Source organism: Psammomys obesus, unplaced genomic scaffold (genome assembly GCF_907164565.1).
Source record: "Psammomys obesus unplaced genomic scaffold, mPsaObe1.curated_primary_1811, whole genome shotgun sequence".
Classification (NCBI taxonomy): domain Eukaryota; kingdom Metazoa; phylum Chordata; class Mammalia; order Rodentia; family Muridae; genus Psammomys; species Psammomys obesus.
In genome coordinates this window covers 738438-758232 of record NW_026596443.1, presented here as the reverse complement: position 1 = coordinate 758232, position 19795 = coordinate 738438, and the positions used below count along the sequence as shown (strand labels likewise).

At 41.6% G+C, this 19795-nt stretch overlaps 1 long non-coding RNA gene across 2 annotated transcripts; it reads right to left on the bottom strand.

Annotated features, from left to right (window-relative positions):
• Positions 1-10437: 10437 nt before the first annotated feature.
• On the bottom strand, positions 10438-19664 carry LOC129669780 (uncharacterized). Of its 2 annotated transcripts, none has more exons than XR_008719077.1 (4): positions 19565-19664; positions 14371-14494; positions 14059-14153; positions 10438-11867 (listed from the first exon to the last, which is right to left on the bottom strand). It is a non-coding gene; the product is annotated as an uncharacterized LOC129669780 (long non-coding RNA). The 2 variants fall into 2 exon arrangements; XR_008719076.1 differs by lacking the exon at positions 10438-11867 and adding an exon at positions 13401-13638.
• Between the last annotated feature and the right edge of the window lie 131 nt (positions 19665-19795).

The window sequence follows — 19795 nt, the reverse complement described above, 5'->3', positions numbered from 1 at the left end:
GCTAGGGCGCCCGGCGCTAGCCAGAACCTTTCTCCGCTCCTCCAAGGAGCGAGGGAAGAGCTCACCGAGGCACCGTCGCTGCGCGGGCTCCTGGGACTTGTAGTCTGTGCTGCGTAGAATACCACAACGCCCACGGGGAAACGCGGGAGCGAGTGGACCCGACTGATCTTGTGCTTACACTCGCTTTGTTTAAAATATGTTCTTGCTCTGTACACAAGTCCTTAAGAGAAGGCGTGCGGATTCCGAACGCCGGCAGAAATGGGGTACCTCAAATCTAGGCGAAAGATTTTAATAGTAGAAGGAGGAAATAGGACTGAGGCCAGAATATCTCTGTGGTTACCCCAAATGGACACAACGAATACTAGAGAATTGATTGAAAATACCCTGGGAACAGTGAAAACTCTGTGTTAGTTTACTTTTTTTTTTCTTTTCCAACTCTAGATATGGAAAGGGGGGTTGTGAAATGGTGGGTGAGACCTAAAAGAAAGGACAGTTGGTTTCTTGTAGAGCCGGCTGGGTAAGGAGAAGTTGAGGTCTGTAAGCCTTCTTTAAGCTGATTAACTTAACTAGGCTTCTGCCAGCGTGCCAAACTTCCATCAACTCAGACTGTCATGGACACCAGTCACCTCTTCACCTTTGTCCTGTTATACACACACACACACACACACACACACACACACACACACCTTGCCTTGTAACCTTAGGCAAGACTTTTATCGACTATGATGTCTGGACAAGTTGGTTTTTAAGCCTTTTCAGATCTATAAGTTTAGCTTCAAAATTTTACACAGGTTCAACTCTTGATTGTATCTTGAGTAACTTGGGTTCTTATCTAAATGCTGTCATTAGATTAATTCAACGTGAAATGTGAAGGCTTTAACAGTAACTAGTTGCACTTTTTGAAAGTTTACCAATTCAAATGAACCTCCACTTTGGTGTAGGCTAGCTGCAAAGAGGGATCCTCGTTTTTCTTCCCATCTATGATTTTGCACATTCTCCACTGGGTATTCCTCTTCTTTACAAGGTTGTAGTCACCCATGCTTTCCAAAAGGCTCAGTAAAACAGAAGTGAAAACACAAAATGGAAATTTCAAGAAAAGAACATTGATAGTATAAGAATATTTAAAATCGAGCACAGACTGGTGTGGTGGCACATCCATTTAATCCCAGCACTCAGGAGACAGGCATGTGGATCTCTGTGAGTTCAAAGCCAGCCTGATCTACATAGTGAGTTCCAGCATAGACAAGGATACATATGAGACCTTGTCTCTAGTCTAACAAAGCATTCATGATTCATCACACATAAGAATTTCCAGTTGAGTCAAGTGTGGTGGTGCAGGCCTTTAATCCCAGCACTCAGGGAGGCAGAGGCAGGTGGTCTGTGAATTCAAAGCCAGCCTGAATTACAAAGGGAGTCCAGGACAGCCAAAGCTACACAGAGAAACCCTGTCTAGAGGAGAGAGAGAGTTTCCAGTTAAGGGGATCAGTAGTGAGAACACTCAGACTGGAAGAAGAATCCATGTAGATGAGATGCGCGTGGTAAGACACCTGTAATCCCAGCGCTAAGGAGGCTGCAGGAGGATAATCACAAGTCTAGCCAGACTGGGCTACATAACTCGACCTTATTTCAACATCGAAAAACTATTTGTTAGTCTTTGTATTTTAAAAATAAGAGGGAGCAGTCTGGAGGGCTCTGCAGTTAAGAACTTTGTTCTTCCAAGGTTCAAGTCCCAGCACTCACATAGTGATTAACAACTGTCTGTAACTCCAGTCTCAAATGCACACATGTTGCACAGACATATAGGCAAAATTAAATCAGAGGTTGAGGCAGGAGGATGGTAAGGTTCAAAGGCTGCCTGGCTACATAGCAAGTACCAAACCAGACTTAGCTACATAGTACCTGATGGGGGTAGGGGAGGGAGATGGGGAGGTAGTGCAGGACAAATTTCAGAAGATATAAATGTTACATGAAGAAAAGTAAGTCTCCCTTAGTTTTTCTTTTCCTGTCTCCTAGTCACCTAGTTCCCTTCAGGATGCTACCACCATTGTGAAAATTGTATGTGTACTTTGAACATAAAGGAATGCATACACATACTCTGTAACAGCTAAGACTTCACACCAGAACATGAAAATCTACTTCATTCTTTTGAACTGTGTCGGGGTTTGACCATGCAGATGGCGTGTTTTGAGCAGGTTCTTCACTCACAGAACTTTGTGGGTTAGCTACAGGAATTGAAATGTATGCCTCATTGAATACGTGGAAGCACATATCACCAGTTTTTGATCTGCTGAAAGAAGCAGTATCTTGTTGCTACTTGAAAATTTTAAGGTAAAGCTGGTGGTGTTACCCAGCAATTCCTTAGCATGCAGAAACCCTGGGTTCAATCACCAGCACTGCATGTACTGGGCATGGTGGCAAAAGCCTGCAACCCAACCCTTGGGAGGTAGAGGAAGGAGAATCAGAAGTTTAAGCTCATCCTTGACCATACTGAGTTAGTTTGAGGCCAGCCTGAGCTATATGAGGCCTTGGCACACTCAAGTGTGTCTTGGGGCTGGAGAGATGACTCAGTGGTCACAAGCACTGCCTGCTCAGTTCCCAGCATCCAGCACTTAGCACCCACATGGTGGTTTACAACCATAGATAATTCCAGTTCCCAGGATCCAAAACCCTTTTATGGCTTCCTTAGGCACCAGGCACACACATGACACACAGATACACATGCAGGCAAACATTCATAATTTTTTTTTAATTTAAGCCATAAAGGCTGTACCAGCGAACTCTTCTTATATACAATAACCTACAAGTAAAAAAATATTTTTTATTCACATACTTACTTTTAAGGACAAATGAGAAAAATGAGGGTTTGAATGAGAAGAACAGAGAATTTAAGTTAGTGTAAAGAATTGATGAAAGGCTGGAAAGATGGCTCAGTGGTTAAGGGTGCTGGCTGTTCCTCCAGAAGTCCTGAGTTCAATTCCCAACAACTACGTGGTGTAATAGAATCTGATTTTCTCTTTTGGTATGCAGGGAAACAGAGAAGTCATGTACATAAAATAAATAAATCTTAAAAGAAAGAAAGAAAGCTGGGTAGTGGTGGCACATGCCTTAAGTCCCAGCACTCAGGAGGCAGTCTGATCTCTGTGAGTTCAAAGCCAGCCTGGTCTACAGAGCTAATTCCAGGACAGCCAAGGGTATACAGTGAAACCCTGTCTCAAAAACAAACAAAACAGATGAGTTAAATAGTGAAGATGAACCCAGATCTACTTTTATTTCCTCTTAGAATGCCATTAAAATGAAATGGATTCTTTTTAATTTCTTAAAACAAGCTCTCCAGATTGTTTCCAAGATATTTCAAGCTGGCCTGGAATTCATTCTGTACTATCCCCCCCACCCCACCAAGTGTCAGAAGTTGGTAGAGGTTGGCATCTTCATGTCAGTTCTGCAAGTATAGGCTGTACAGGGGCCAAGACAGAAACAAGCTTTTGGAGATTGGAGAGGTGGCTCGGTGATTAAGAGCACTGCCTGATCTTCCAGAAGACTGTGTTCGATTACCAGCACCCGCATGGTAATTCCCAACTGTCTGAAAGTCCAGTCCCAGGATATCTGTGTACTCTCTCCATGTGGTGCACAGACATACATGCAGGCTAAATACCCAAATATACATAATAATTTAAAAAGTTGAGAAAAAATAAAAAGGGTTTAAGGGACCAGTGAGACGGCTCACCGGGTGAAGGCACCTGCCTGCAAGGCTGAAAACCTGAGTTTGATTCCTGGAATCCACACGATAGGAGAAAACAGACTCCCAAGTTGTCCTATGGCCTCTACATACTTACTGTGGCACTCATGTTACCATGCATATGCACACAGAGGCACGCAAATATTTTTTTTTAATTTAAAGGGTTTTGAAAGTTGTGTAAGAGTCACTGAAGCCTTGGATCGTCTTGAAGTTCCCAGCCCAAAGAATACTGAAGGAGTTATTCTCCAGAGAGGATTAAAGGAGTTCTCCACCTCCACAAGAGGCTAAAGCAGATGTGAGAGCTGGATGTCCTGACTCTCTGTCAAAGCCAGGGCTTTGGCTTCCTGTGTTTACTCACTGAATGGGAAACTAGAGGTGTCGTCTTGTCAAGGGATCTGACCGCTCATGGGGAAAGATCTGAAGATGCAGAGAGTAGCACAGGGATGTGGGGAGGTTGTTTGCTCTATGTGAAGCCTCTAGAACAGCACACTAGCCTTTGGTAGGCACTCATTAAGTATTTATTGAAAGGAGTGTTTGCTGTAGGCATTTCTGTAAAGAAGGGTGAAACAGAAAAATCGATGAGAAAAAGTTTAATTTTTCCTGTGAATTGGGAATGATTGTCTATATCAAATTTATTTTTAATTGTATTTATTATCACTGTATATGTATATGCATGATTGGAAAGGGTGCACATGTCATGGAGTTTGTGTGAAGATGAGAGACAACTTTTTGGATTTGGTTCTCTCCTTATGTGGCTCAGTGACCCTACTGCCAAATCTACCAATAAGATATACCATCTTCCAGCACAAACATGTTTGAAAATCCCTAACTCTAGATTATTGTAGACAATTTGTTGCATTCTTGATCTATTCTGCACATGCTCATAGTGTCAAAAAACAATACTCTTTACGTGATCAGCAACCACAGAAGTCGTTTTTTATTACACTTTTAAGTTTATTTTATGTGCATGGGAGTGGCACATGTGTGCGTGTGCCCAGGGATTGAACTCAGGTCATCAGGTTTGTCAATGGCTAATGCCATCCTTTATGTGGAGATTTCTGATTCAGTTAGCATTCTAGTTTTGTTTCTGTGGCTGTGATAATCCCCATGGCCAAGATCAACTTAGAAGAAGAAAGGGTTCCTTCAGTTCTCCTGTTCAAGTCAGGAACTCAGGACAGAAACCTGGGACAGAAAGCATGGAGGAATACTGCTTCTGGATTTGTTCTCTGCTTTGTTCAGTTAGCTTTCTTATACAGGCTAGGCCTGGCTCCCTATGGGTGGTGCTGCCCACAGTCAGCTGGGTCCTACTATATCAACCATCAGTCAAGACAATTCCTCACAGACATGGTCACAGGCCAGCCCAATCTGGGCAATTCCCCAATCAAGACTTCCTCAAATAACCTTGGGCTAAGTCAAGTTGACAGCAGTAGCTAACTAGGGCCATAGCCTATGAGATGCTTTAAATTTTGCAGTTATAACAAGCTGCCAGGTGGTTGCTTGTTGCTGATCATAGCTTGGGCAACAAGGATGCAAAAGCACTTAAAAGACTCAACAAAGACTACAGGTTAGGGAAAGGAGTCTGGCAGAGAAGTTTGCATGAAAATACTAGTTCTCCACACCCCAAATTTATATTCTCTTGGAGAAGTCACTTACTTTTTAGTCTTAGTTCCTTATATATAAATGGAACAATAGTACTTTTATTTACGGAATAATTGTGTTTAAAAGGACAACAGTCTCAAAGTAGGTCTAAGTATGATTTAAGGGAACAGTTACATCTGGGCAGTAGTGGTGCATGCCTTTAATCCCAGCATTTGGGAGGCAGAAGTGGGCAGACCTCTGTGAGTTTGAGGCCATCCTGGTCTATAGGCTAAGTTCCAGGACAGCCAAGGCTACCCAGAGAAACCATGTTTTGAGAAACAAACAAACAAATAATAAAAATCAAACAAACAAACAGTTGCTTTGTTGTTTTTTCCTGAGACAGGGCCTCGCTAGGTAGTTCTGGCTGGCCTGGGTTAGATGGACCTGGCTGGCTAAAACTCACAGAGATCCAACTGCTTCTGTCTCTGGAGTGCTGGGGCTAAAGGCATGCACCATAATTCTCAGGAAGAATAGCTGTTTTATTAACTGCATTATCATTATTATAAACTTGGTGCTTTAGTCACTGTTTCATTGCTGTGAAGACATCACGACCACGGCAACTCTTATAATGGAAAACATTTAATTGGAGCTGACGTATAGTTTCAGAGATTTAGTCCATATTTGTCATGGTGGGAAGCACGGCAGCATGCAGACAGACGGGAGGCTGAAGAGGTTGCTGAGAGTTCACATCCAGATTGGCAGGTAGCAGGAAGAGACAGTGGGTTTTTTAGCTTGAGCATTTGAAACCCCAAAGCTCACCCCCAGAGATACAATTCCTCCAGCAAGGGCCACACCTACTTCAACCTGGGCACACCTCCTAATCACTGTCAAGTAGCACCACTCCCTAATAAACAAGTATTCAAATATATGAACCTATGGGGGGGTTCTAGCCAGACCACCACACCTGGGTTCTTATTTGTCTTGCTGCTGTAAAATCTCAATAGTCATTGGCACCGCTGAGTCTTGGTTTTCTTCCCCAATAAATGGGATAATAACAGCATTCACTTCAGAAGTTATCATGCGGATGAAAATGAGAAAGAACGTGTGTATGTATATGGGTATATATATACATGTGTGTATATATATATATATATATATGTACACACACATATATATAATTTATCAAATCAGCTCACACTGAAATAGTGAAAACAACTCTCTCACACCTGAAAGGCTGAGAACCCATAAGTCACTCTGTCCCAGAGGCTGAGTGACTCAGCAGTCCCAGTCTGACATCAACAATGGATGCCTGGAGGATCCTGGGAAACTGCTGGTGTCAACAATGGATGCCTGGAAATGCTGGTGCTGATATCAGTAAAGGACTCAGCAGCCGCTGACAAGTAATTCAGCTCAGTGTCAAGAGAGAAGGTAGAGGAAGCAAAAGACAGACTGTTTTTCTGCTGTAACCTATTTATCCAGGCTGCCACCTGAAGACACCACCCACAGCAGGGATGGATCATCCCACATCCTTTAAGGCAATCAGGACAATTTCTCAGACGTGCTCCCCGCCTCAGGTGATTCTAATTTGTGGCAGGCACTTTCACACCAACCACCATAGTAACTGAGATGATGATAATGCTAAACCTAGGAGCTAATGCTAGTTCTGTAATAACTGCCATTAAAATGAAGGATCTAGAGCCTGAGATGATGGCTCAGTGGTTAAGGGCACTGGCTGCTTATGCAGAAGACCTGGGTTTGATTCCTAACATTCACACAGCAGCTGACAATTGCTTATAACTCTAGTTCCAGGAGACTGGACACCTTCTTCTGACCTCCATGGAAACCAGGCTTGCATGTGGTACACATACATGCAGGCAAAACATCCATATATATGATATCTATATTTATATCTATCTATCTATCTATCTATCTATCTATCTATCTATCTATCTATCTATCTATCTATCTCATAAAAGAAAGGATCCAGTCTTTCTTTCTTTCTTCCTCTGTCACAGTCTTCCTTACTAAGGGCCCAGTGTCAACAGAGCTAGCATTGTCAACTGAAACCTTTGAAACACTTACGATTTCAGAAATAAGTCTTCCCTTGATTATGTTTGGCACAGATGAAAATATCAACAAAATTAGTACCATAGAAGTGGGGTCATTACTGTGACTAAATTTGAACATTATAGATGTAACTTGTGGGTGGAGCTTGGAAGAGTTTGGGAAGTGGCCTAAGGAAAGTCTAAAATTCTTAATCTCAGTGTGGTAGTTCAAATGAGAATAGCCCCCATAGGCTCATATATTTGAATGTTCAATTCCCATTTGATGGACTGTTTGGGAAGGATAAAGAGGTGTGGTCTTGTTCGAGGAGGTGTGTCACTGAAGGTGGGCTTTGAGATTTCAAAAGTTCAACTAGTCAATCTCTCTCTCTCTCTCTCTCTCTCTCTCTCTCTCTGCCTGCTGCTGCCTGCAGATCAGGATATAAGCATTCAGTTACTGCTCCAGCACAATGCCTACCTCCCTGTCACCATGATGATCATGGACTCCCCCTCTGAAACTGTAAACAAGCCCCCCAATTAAATGCTTCCTTTTACAACTTGCCTTGGTCATGGTGTCTCTTCCCAGCAGTAGAACAGTAACTATGATACTCAGCTTAACGAAGATTCTGATAGGATCTCTGCAAACTGGTAGCAATTTGGACAACAAAGCCTTGCTTATGGGGTTTCATGTAGAGATGAGGACTAGAGGCGATTAACAGTTGCATTCTAGAAAAGAACTTATTTGAGGGAGCCTAGATTAAAAAGACGATGGGCTAACTAACCTAGCAGAGAAAAGTACAAGGCAGCCCAGCATTTAGAAAGCAGCATTGTTATTGATGGTTTCTTTTTGATGATTTAGAGAATCAGAGCAGTGAACAGTATAGCAAGTTGGAGATGTGATTTAGTTGAGAAGCTGCTTGTGTAGCATGCATGAGGCTTGGGGTTCATTCCTCAGTATGTCATTAAAATAAACAGCATGGAAGTACTACAGCTACACAGCAGCTTCAAAGACAGAGGATTCATGTGATCATATTTGAAAAAAAAAAAAAGAAAGAAAAAACAGAAACTTAGAGTTTTGCCATAAAGCCTACATAAAGTTAAGGAATGCATGATTTCTGAAAAAAAAAAAAATGGTGCCATCAGAAGAAAAGCCATATCAAGAAAGATGCCATGAAGGCATCTCAGGAATTGGCCTGCCCATTTTATGTTGAAGGGCAGAAAAAAAAAGTCATTTAAAACACTTTCTTGGGATGATAGTGCCTCCAGAGCATTCAGCACCAACAGGCCCACCTGGTAAGCTGCTGCTTCAGTTCTTTTCACGATGCTCAGCTGGCCAGGCTCTCAAAGGCAAATGCAGCTATGAGATAAGGAGCCCAACTGCAGTTTGATTCAGCAACAGGCTGAGGCATCATCTACATGATGCTGGTTTTGCAGGCATGCAGAATGCAATTATAAGGTCAGGGAGGCTTCTGTGATCCTATAATGGCTTCCTTTCTTTTCAAAGGAAGGCTTGAGAGGCTGGCAATAGTGAAAAGGTCAGGATCCCTGCAGGCAGCCCAGAGTGAAGCCTAAGTTGCAAGGGAATTCTCCAACTGCCAGAAACATGGGGTGTTCACTATGAAGCTGGAGGCAGCAAGAGGAGCTGGCTGGAGAGGTAGCTCAGTTAGAAAAGTACCTGCCCTGCATGCATAAAGCCCTAAGTGAGACCTCTGAGAGTGTCAATCAAAATGAATCCTATCCTCCCTTTAAAAACTGGAGATTGCTTTAACAGTATTCAACCTTACTGGGTTATTGGGAGGCTGGAGTGAGTCATAATATATGACATTGTTTAAAAATAAAGATACTGTAAAATAATTAGAGGAAAACAATGGAATCAGAGACTGACTTGTCTCATCATCTTAAGTAAATCAGTTGGCTTCTCAGAGCTTTAGGTTTTATTGTTTAGAAGGACCAGTGATATAAAGGCAAAATTAAGCTTTCCCAGTGAGAAATCACTCCAAGAACTTCATAGATTAATAAGAAGAACTCTTTAATAAAAACACACATCCTGATTCTGGCTAATGCCTGTGGGATTCTGGTCATGAACAGAAATCTTCCACAGCTTCTATAAATTGAGCGTAACATTATGATCTTACACACGCTTTCATCTGTAGGCAGCCTTTTAGGTTTCTGTCCCAAGTTAGATTTTCTGAGTAGTTGGGTGGGTTTTGCAAAAACAGACATTGCAGTTTGGGTTATCTTTAGATTATCCTTGCTGGGCTGAGAAACACTGATATACTGATGCAACTTTCACTCTTTTTTTTTTGGGGGGGGGGCTGTTTTGAGGCAGGGTTTCACTGTACAGCCTTGGCTGCCCTAGACTTGCTTTGTAGACCAGGCTGGCCTTGAACTCACAGAGATCCACCTGTGTCTACCTCCGTAAGTGCTGGGATTACAGGCATGCACCACCACGCCGGCTATGATGAAGCTTTCTAAAGAAATCTATCCTCTATGTCCAAGTCCTAGGATTGAAGGTGAGGGCCACCACCACCAGCTAAAATGTGTAGCCCAAACTCGTGATCCTCCCAGTACTCTCAAGGCAGAGACAGGCAATTCTCTGTGAGTTCAAGGTCAGCCTGGTCTACAGAGCAAGTTCCAGGATAGCCAAGGCTACACAGAGAAACCCTGTCTCAAAAAAATCAAGAAAAGGAAGAGAAACATATCCTCATCGAATCTAAATTCTAATTATCTTAGAAGTCCAACTCTCCCTTTCCTTATCTCTTATCTAAGAAGTTCGGTTAGTATGCTGTATGTCACAGGCAATGCTTCTTAGGCAAATTCTGCTTCTGTGTGACTTAATATTTTCTAAGCAAATTTATTGGTAAATTCTCTAAGACACTTGTTTGTCATTTTAATTCTTTTCTGCAGTAGTACTTAAGCATTGTTAAGGTTAAATATCATAATGTGCAAAGCAGTTACCTCTTTCCTGTCATATGTCATGTAGCTCATCCAGGATTATATTTTTCCCAGAGGATAGTATTTCTAAGAATATTTTATTTTTGCTTATGAAATTGTCTACATGAATATTTATTAGCTTGAGGATTAAAGATCTATAAAATTGAACTGCTAGATGCATCCTACTTAATTATACATCAAATATCATCCCAATGCTGAATATTTCATCACTGGCTTCTCTGGCTGTGAGACTGCAGGGCCCAGGAAAGGGAAGCAATCAATTAAAGAGAATCTGGTACAGTCCCAAACAGAGGTCATTTTTATTTGACTGCCAAGTGGAAGAACAAGGTTTTCAAAAGTTTTTTTTTCTTTTGTTTTGGTTTGTTTAGAATAACTGACCCAAAATTGTTTAGAAGCCCTGAATGTAGCCTAGCTATGATTCCATCAGCAGCATCAGTAGACTAGCATTGGTTTTCCCAGTTCCACATGATTATATACTGGCCCTGAAGAGATGGCTCAAGTGGTTCCCAGAATCCATATTGCATGGCTCACAACTGCCTATAACTCCAAATCCAGGAGACCCATCGCCCTTCGGCCTCTGAAGGCATCTGCATATGACTGGCATATATAAACACATATAAATGCATGTACATTTACATAAATTTTAATAAATAAACATAAATGGTTTTATCCTTTCTTTACAATGTTACCTAACAGTTCAGTAGAATCCAACAGTGTTTGTTTGAATGAGGAATGTCTCCAATAGGCTTTGTGCTTTTGAACACTTGACTCACAGTTGGTAGTGCTGTCAGGGGATGTTATGGAGTCTTCAGGAGAAGAGTTTTGCTGGAAGAATCACATCGTGGAGGCAGGATTTGAAGGTCTACAGCACTCATGTCCTGCTTGATCCCTCTCTGCTTCTCACGTGTACATGAAGATATGATCCACTCTTTCTGCCTGTTGCTATGCCTTTCCACCAAAATGGGCTCTATCCCTCTGGAACCACAAGCTAAAATAAACTATTTCTTCTTAGAGTTGCTTTTGATTGTGGTATTTTATCACAGCAACAAAAAAGTAGCCAATACACTGTCTTTATATTATTTCTCTACCTACGTAGAATCACTTACAATAGGTCATATACTCTCTAGGTCACTCCTGTATTGAGAAAGATGGATAAATGAAAACCCAAAAATACCCCTTCCTTCTTGCTAGAATTCTTTTTTTTTTTTTTTTTTTTTAAATAGAGCCTTACTGTATTGCCTAAGCTGGCCTCAAATTCACATTTCTTCTGCCTCAGCTTCCTTGAATGTGTGCATTACTGTGCCAGATTTAGTGGCATTCTGTTCAAAGTCAATATTATCATGATGGTTTTCTAGAAGGTCCTGAAGCCTGATTCTCAAAGCCTGACTTTCAACTAGCTATCTAACCAATCTATACTTGGGAAACACATTGCTTGACACAAACAACACAGTCAATATGAATTGATTCAATGTTTTGTTTCATCTCTCTGCCTGCCCCCATTTCTCATAACCTTAGTCCTATGAGGAGATGTTTTGATGGAAAAGAGAGTTTGGGTTCTGAAACAAAGAGAGATGAGAAGCATGTGAGGACATTCTCAACCCTAAACCTCAAAGTGACAATCTTCACTAAAGCCTGAACATGTCACTTAAATCCATGCTCACCTACACCTATCTCGGGGTCATATCAGCCTCCCACAGCATTGATCTAGCACAGTCTTAGAACGGGGCTTGTGATCCCCACAGGTAAGTTCTACATCTTATGAGCACACTTTTAAACAAGCTGTGTCAAGATGCCTAAGGATAAGGGAATAAAGGAGGGAAATAGAATCACATTTAAGACAATAGAGAAAAAACACTGCAAGTAAGTTTTCAACAGTCCCATATTTGAACATAAACCATGACTATTTCTTAGTACTCCCTATTGTTATCCACGGTTTACCCAAATCTTATCCATGTGGTTGATGTCATTAATTCTTACAATGATCCTGGATAGTTTTAGTCCTATTTGAGAAAATTAAGATTTATGTTAAATGATTGGTATAAACACACATAGCTAATAATAATGTTTGTCTGGTTCTCTAAACACACATAGCTAATAATAATGTTTGTCTGGTTCCAAAACCATTCTACCTGCTCAACACAATGTTTTATTTTAATGCTGTCACTCTATATTACTTAAAAGTTGCTCTGTAATTTTAATTTTATCTATTTTTATGCCTGCCTTTTTGTTTGTTTGTTTCAGTGTTTGTTTGTTTGTTGTTTTGTTTTAGAGACAGGATCTCACTATGTAGCTCTGGCTGTCCCAGAACTCACTATATAGACCAGGCTGGCTTCAAACTCACAGAGACCTGCCTGCCTCTGCCTCCCGAGTGCTGGTGTTAAAAGTGTGTGTCACTATGCCCACCATATGCCTGCCTATTTGTATGGGCACCATGTGTGTCCCTGAGGCTCATGGAGGCCAGAAGAGGTTGGATCTCCTTGGACTGAAGTTACAGGTGACTATGAGCTGTGGTGTGGATGCTGAAACCTGAACTTGGATCCTCTGCAAGAGGAGCATGCACTGGACCATTTGCCAGCCCGTAAAGATAGCACTCCTTCCTGCCTGCATGCAGTTTTCTCTTTTAACAGCAGGAAACCATACTGTCACACCATTGCCATTGCTACTTATCTCTCTGTTCCTGAACATTTAGGTTGTTTCAGGTTTTTTTATTACAGTAAATAATGCTACTATGAATAGTTCTGTTGTTGTTCCCATAGCTTATTTTATTCTTTTGCATTATTTCCTGGAGATAAATTCTTTGAAGGTATCATTAGATGAAGGGTTGCAAGGATCACCATGGCTCTAGCTATAATTATCAACCCATTCTCCGCACAGGCCATACTGTGTCATTGCATCTTGAAAGAGAGTACTATCTTCCCTTACCAGCCCCTCTTGAGAGATGTAAGGCAAGCTAGGGTGGAGTCTCTCTGCTGCCTGGGTATGCCCTGGGGCTTTATAAAGCTCTCTGAAGATGATTTGTGACACAAGCATGAATACTTCAGAATAAGCTCTCACATGGGATGAATCCCAAGAGATTCTGTGATTGTCTTTTAGAAGTCATAAGATCAACAGAAGTTATTCAGTGTTCCCCTTCCAAGAAACTGGCATTTTCTTCTTGCATCAGATAGCATTTCTCCACTTGCATGTCAGAAAAGAGTGTGGTGCCTCTTAGAAATAAAAGTTAGACTTTCGTGCATGCTTTGCCATTCCAAACTGGGTGCCAAGGGGTTGGGATAAACTATACCAAAGCAAAGGAAGTCCTGGCAAAGATAGAAATGGCTTCAGGATCTGTAGGGAGATATAAAAATGGCAGAAGGTACTTTTAAAATGGGTGGAGAATGCATATTAGTATCAAATATGACAAGGGTCCCATTTGAAATTATGGAAAGATTTAGACCTGAATCACACAGCACATAGCAGTCTTATGGCAGACATTACATGCCACACATGGCAACCATCCTACAGTCTAGGTGACAGTGCAGTTGGCATTGTGGGAAATTCTGAACACTGAAAGTAAGTAGGACTGGTTTGGCCTTGGACAGCATTTGGTCCTCCTTAGGCTTCAGCTTCTGTGAAATGAAAGCTACACTACTTCCCTACAACTGTTGCTTTACAGACGAAACGACAGCGTGTGCCAGGCATCCTGGCACATAAATTAAGTGGTGGCTTAATTCACAAATGAGTCACTGAATGACCAGCCAGTCTTACCCTAGCCCAGTGCTTCTTAAACTTCAGTGTGAATATCACTTGGGTTACTTCTCAAAAAAGCAGATTTTCAGATTCTATCTCCAGAAATTCCAGCTCTGTGGAATAAAAGGATGAAGTCTCAGAATCTACATTAGTAACTAAATTCCAACCATGTTTATGCTACTAGTTCATAGACGATAGTTTGAGCAGCATTGTCTTATTAAAACAAAGAAAAAAGTTTTCTATCACAAATAGGCTACAAAAACTTGATGGTATCCAAGAGATCTAAATAGTGAGTGGTTTTATTTTCAAGATACAGCAGGTATTTCTTACCTAATAGAATTAGGAGTGTCCTCCAAGACATCTTATCTTTTAGCCCTTGTGATGGGTGAACGTGTCCTTGATCTGTCACAGCAATCAGTCTCTCTTCTAGACTGTGGTACTCCTATTCAGCACGCTGACAGACATTGTATCAATAATCTTATGTTATTGCAATTTGATTTGTGCCCCATTTCCCACAACTGGACTTTATCTTTTATTGTTTTATCCTCTACAAGCATCATGGAAATCCTTTGTAGTGATATGCACTTCAAATACTTATTTTAATGATTATAGCTATACACATTGAGCTGTTGACCAACACTCATTGGCAAATCCTTTGCTGTGAAAATGGCTCAGACATAGTCATGCTGGGTTGAGGCCTAGGCTTTGGAAAAGGTGAGTACGGGTTGTAACCTCACAGGCTGCTTCATCCGGTAGAGCAGAAAGGTTTTCTTACCTCACAGGGCTGCCAGGAGGATTAAATCAGAAAATTTTTATGGGGTTTCTAGCAAAACACCTAACACTGTACTTACACTTAAGTGGCAGATACTGGCTCTTGCTAGAACTCCTAAAAGGACCAACAAGTATGCAGAGCTGTTTTCAACATTCTGTATTCAAGCACACAGGTGTGGAACATGCGTGGTCAGAGCACAACTTGCAGGAGTTTGTTCTTTCCTTCTACTATGTGAGTGACGAGAATTGAACTCAGGTCATCAAGCTTGGCAACAACTGTCCTTACCCACTGAGCCCTCTTGCTCATTCAGCTTGCTTCATTCAGGTTTACTGACAAAAGCCATGTGACCAGCACAGGCATTTCACAGGCACTGTTCATTTGACTCTACCTTGTTTTTGGAAACAGGATCTCTCACTGAACCTGGAGCTCACTGACTTGGCTAGGCCTGCTGACTAGCAAGCTGCAGGGCTCCTCCTGTCTCTGCCTCCTCCGCATGTGCTATCATATCTGGCTTTTTATGTGGTTGCCCTCAGGCTTGTGTGGCAAGCACATGAACTGTCTCCTCAGCCCCTTTTTCTTTTGTTATGAGGTCTAGAATTTTAAGCTTTAGGAAGGTGGTTGTCCAGAAATGTGTGTGGATTTTCTTTTGAGATGAGAAAACCATTTTACCATTCCAGCTTCCACAGAGCACTACAACCAAGATTTATGCTTCACAGGCCTTCTCTGGTCATATGATTATCAGGACTTTTCTATCATTCTTGATGAGCATCCAGCTTCCAAAATAAAGAATATGAATCCCACCCGAATGAGACACATAAACTTTCAGCTTTGTGCTGTAGATAGGAAATCCTCCAGCTGTAGGAGTGAGGCAGACACTGGGATCTCAAGGCCACTGTGGGAGTAATGGATGCCTAGTCCTTTGGAATATAGTCAGTTTACTATAAGAGGGTCTGTGCCACGGAAGAAAATATACATTATGTATAAACTATATATGTAGTTTCTGTAGGAATTTCAGCTAAAAGCAAGAAAACAGAGACAGTTCTTGGTGTCTAAGAATAAAGTGGCTTGTGATTAAAACATGAGAGGTTTGATAGATTGTAGAGAAATTGTTGTAAATGTTACACAGACGTAGAGAATATGACTAAGTGAATAATGTGAGAAATGCAGTAACATATAAAAGGCTATGGGTAAATTTTAAGGAACCCAGAAAAAAAAATGTAAAATTCAATTTAAGCTCAGCGCTTTCTGCAATTGTGGAGTGATAGAACCTTCCCAGCACACCCTGACTCTCACAAAAGCCAATGAGAACCTTAGGCTTAGGTGGTGGGATTGTGACATCATCAACACTCCAGCCAATCTCTTTGATGATTATTTGCATAGTTTACCTCTCCTAATCCAAAAGAACTTGATTTCTTTTTCATGATAGCACTGAGTGGAAGTGTTAATCTCCAACAGAAAAGGAAGAAGAAAGCTGCACTAACAAAGAAATATTTGTAATGCCACTGGCATCAAAATACAGTGAGTAAAATTATAAATAGTCCTGATTGTCCTTGTCCCTTCTAAGTTTTCTACTCTACTTGATATGCTAAATCTTAAAATAGCTCTCAACAACTTGACAACTCCTTATCCATGTTTATATGTTGTTTTAAAATGTATTCCTAGGGAGGAGGAGTTCTAGGTATCCTTGGTTACAATAGTGAGTTTGGAGGCCAGTCAACTACATGAGACTCAGTCTAAAAAAAAGAAAGAAAGAAAGAGGTTTAGAAAATATTTCTTCTAACTCCTAACAGAGTAAAAGATAAAGATAATACCTAACAATGTTCTGAGATTATCTACAAATCTCTCATTGTTAAAAGAGAAATCTTTTATTTCTCAGATGTAATTGCTTTAATAGAAAAAAGAAAAGCTCATCCACTCTAGACCTATCTGTCCATCTTGACACTTTAGCCCCTATAGAGGAAGTTTCACCAAATTGACCTGGGTATTGACAAGGGTATAGAATTGTGTAACACTCCTCTTTGTCTTTATTTTATATATATTTACTGGGCTAGCAAATTTAATACTAGCGAGGACTGACTGTTCTTTATTCTAATTGAGATTTCTATTCAAAGAGCATGTTTAGTAGGTCAGCTCTGCCTTTCTCCTACAACATAAGAGCAGTTAGGTTCAGTTCGGTTTACTGACATCGGCCATGTGTTCATAGACTCTGTTCACATGACTCTTCACAATAGCAATGTGCACAGTCACACAATCACAGCCATTACTTACAGATGAGAACATGGGTTAAAGAGGTTCATTGATTTGGTTGCCCAAAATAGAATCAGAATTCTCGCATAAAATTTTTGACACAAAACTAGCATTCTTCCCACTACACCATATTTACTTATCATAACTAGATGTGTCAAAACAGAATGGAAAATCCGATTCCCATATGCCAAATATAGCCTCTTGCTTTATTTGCCATATCTTAAATATAAATATATAGTTTGTGCTTGTATTTTCTCAAAAAATATCATCCTATGATGCTCTTTCCAATACTTTTAGCAGAATTTCAATCAGCCAAAGTACTTTCAAGTTGTATGTATCTCAAGTACTTACTTGTTTACTATGGCCAATGAAAATCTGCTGCTGGCTTCAAACCAGCAGTTGCAGGTCATTCAAATTACTCCCAAACTTCCTTAGATGTGGCATATTTGTTCTGTAGTATGTCCCTTTGTAAAATTCAGAAATGGCTGGGATCTATCTGAATTCTATGGATGACATTTGTGATGAAAGTCATAGCCTTTAACCCTGTGCCAAGCAGTGTTTAAATATCACACATACATACACATATACATACATATATATAAACTCCAAAAGGTAGATAGCCATTATCCCAGTTTCCAAATAACTAAGAAACTCAGACATGGTTTAGGGATGGAGGTGCAGTTTAGTTGTAGAGCATACACTTAGTATGTGCCAGTCTCTGAGTTCAGTCCCCAAGAGCAAACTTTGAAAAGAAGGAAAACAAAGAGGATTTTATGAAACACACGAAGACTTCCTATTGATGTGTTTCACACCGTGGACATCATGTTCATGTATATGATACTATAAATCCAATTTAAGACGGATGCTTATAATCTTGAACCTTGGGAAGCTTAGCCAGGGGGATTACAGGATACTAGCCTGAGCTGTATACAGTGAAGCGCTCCCTCAAACAAACAAATAAAATGAAACTTGGGTGAACATGGATGTGGTAGCAAAATGAGGCATAAATCAAAATCATGATGTTCAATTCCTGGAGGGTCTCTACATTTTTGTTGTGTATTTATGTACTTTAGTTTTACATATACGAGTACTTGGCCTGCATGTACGGCTGTGCACCATGTGTGCCTGGAGAAAGTGTTGGGTCTCCTGGGATAGAAGTTGCAGATAGTTGTTAGCAGCTGTTTGGGTACAGAGAATCAAACCCAGGGTCTCTGGAAGAGTGCCCAGTATTCTTAACTGCTGGGCTGTATCTCCAGCTGATTCTTGAAGGAGTCTTGAAGAAACCCTCTGCTTTTCTTCAGCCTGGAGCCAGAGTGGGCCCACTGGGTGCTCCATGTTCCTTGCCACCAAGACTTGCCCAGGGCTTAGGAGACTCTGCATTTCTCCCAGCTCAGGCAGAGAGCAGCATGTTTTTCTCCTTTACACCTTGGGAGTCTGCCCCCAGCGGCTGTCTAGTCCTACCCACGATCTGCTCTGGCATTCTGCCATTCCTCACCATTGAAAAGAGGCTTATAGCTTTGCATTCCCAAATTGTGCCTGATACTGTGTAGTGGGGGGTGGGGGGGTGTTCTTGCATTCCCAGCCCATTTTAAATTCCTACCTTCTAAAAATGGAGCAGCTTAGTTTAGAAAGTGGTTCCCTGACTGTAGTAAATTCTTAACAACTTTGTCTCTTTTAGGATACACATCAAAATAAGGGATTGGAACGGAAAAAAAGGCTTAACAGAGTTAGGAAATTCACAGACTAGTGGGACTGAAGTGAGGCTAGAATGGCCTGGTGAGTGTGAAAGAGATTTTGGTAAACTGTAAAATCCTTCAGAGAAAGCTCCGTGGTGACTCACAAAAAGAGAATCAGCCTCTTACAGGAGCCCAGGCCAACCTTTCTCATATTTCACCACACATCAGCGTTAACGGGCTTGTGAAACAGATCTCTGGGTCCACAACTTTTGATTTAACAGTATCCAGGAATTTGTATTTCTGTCTGGTTCCCGGATGGTGCTGGTCCTGCAGGTATCAGTCTATGCCTTGAGAACTACTGACTGCTGAAGAAGGGACTCCATCAATGCCACGGGGGCAATCGGAATTGACACTGCAGTAGAATACTACTACCCTCCATTTCTTGGTAACCCCAACATCTGCTTTCATCTTGCAAATTGTTCAGCTCCAGTACTGGGCAAAAATAGCACTCCTCTTGTGTTCTGCAGTATGTATCATTAAGAGCTACCATCAATACCCATTCCTGTGTAAAAGCTGCTTTTGTAGAGCAGGAGACTCTGAAAGGAAAACCTATGTTCTTATGAGATGTGTATTTAAAACAGAGAAAGGGGCGATGTGGTAGAACTCTACCTCTCCTTTGCTTTTAAAAGTAGCTATGAAGGTAGGCATAGGTTTGTGACTCGGACCACGCATTCTAGAAGCGACCAGCCTGTCCCTAACTGAAGGAATGAATGCACGTAACATAAGGTGCAAAGTTAGAGTGATGATAAACACCTTACTGTTTACTTACCGCCCAAACATTGCGAGTGGGAAGGGTGATCGTGAAGGCTTAGCTGGGAGAGGTCGCCCCGCAGCCCGCCCTCAGAGCTCCAACATAGCCCGAGGTCGCCCTCCGGACCCTCCCGGGGGACGCGCGGTGCAACCAAGCCTACAGCGGTAGCCGCGCGCCGCCGCGCAGCCCTCCGGCCTTCCTATTGGCGGGCGGCGCCATCTGCGCTCGCCTCGCCCTGGCGCCGGCGGG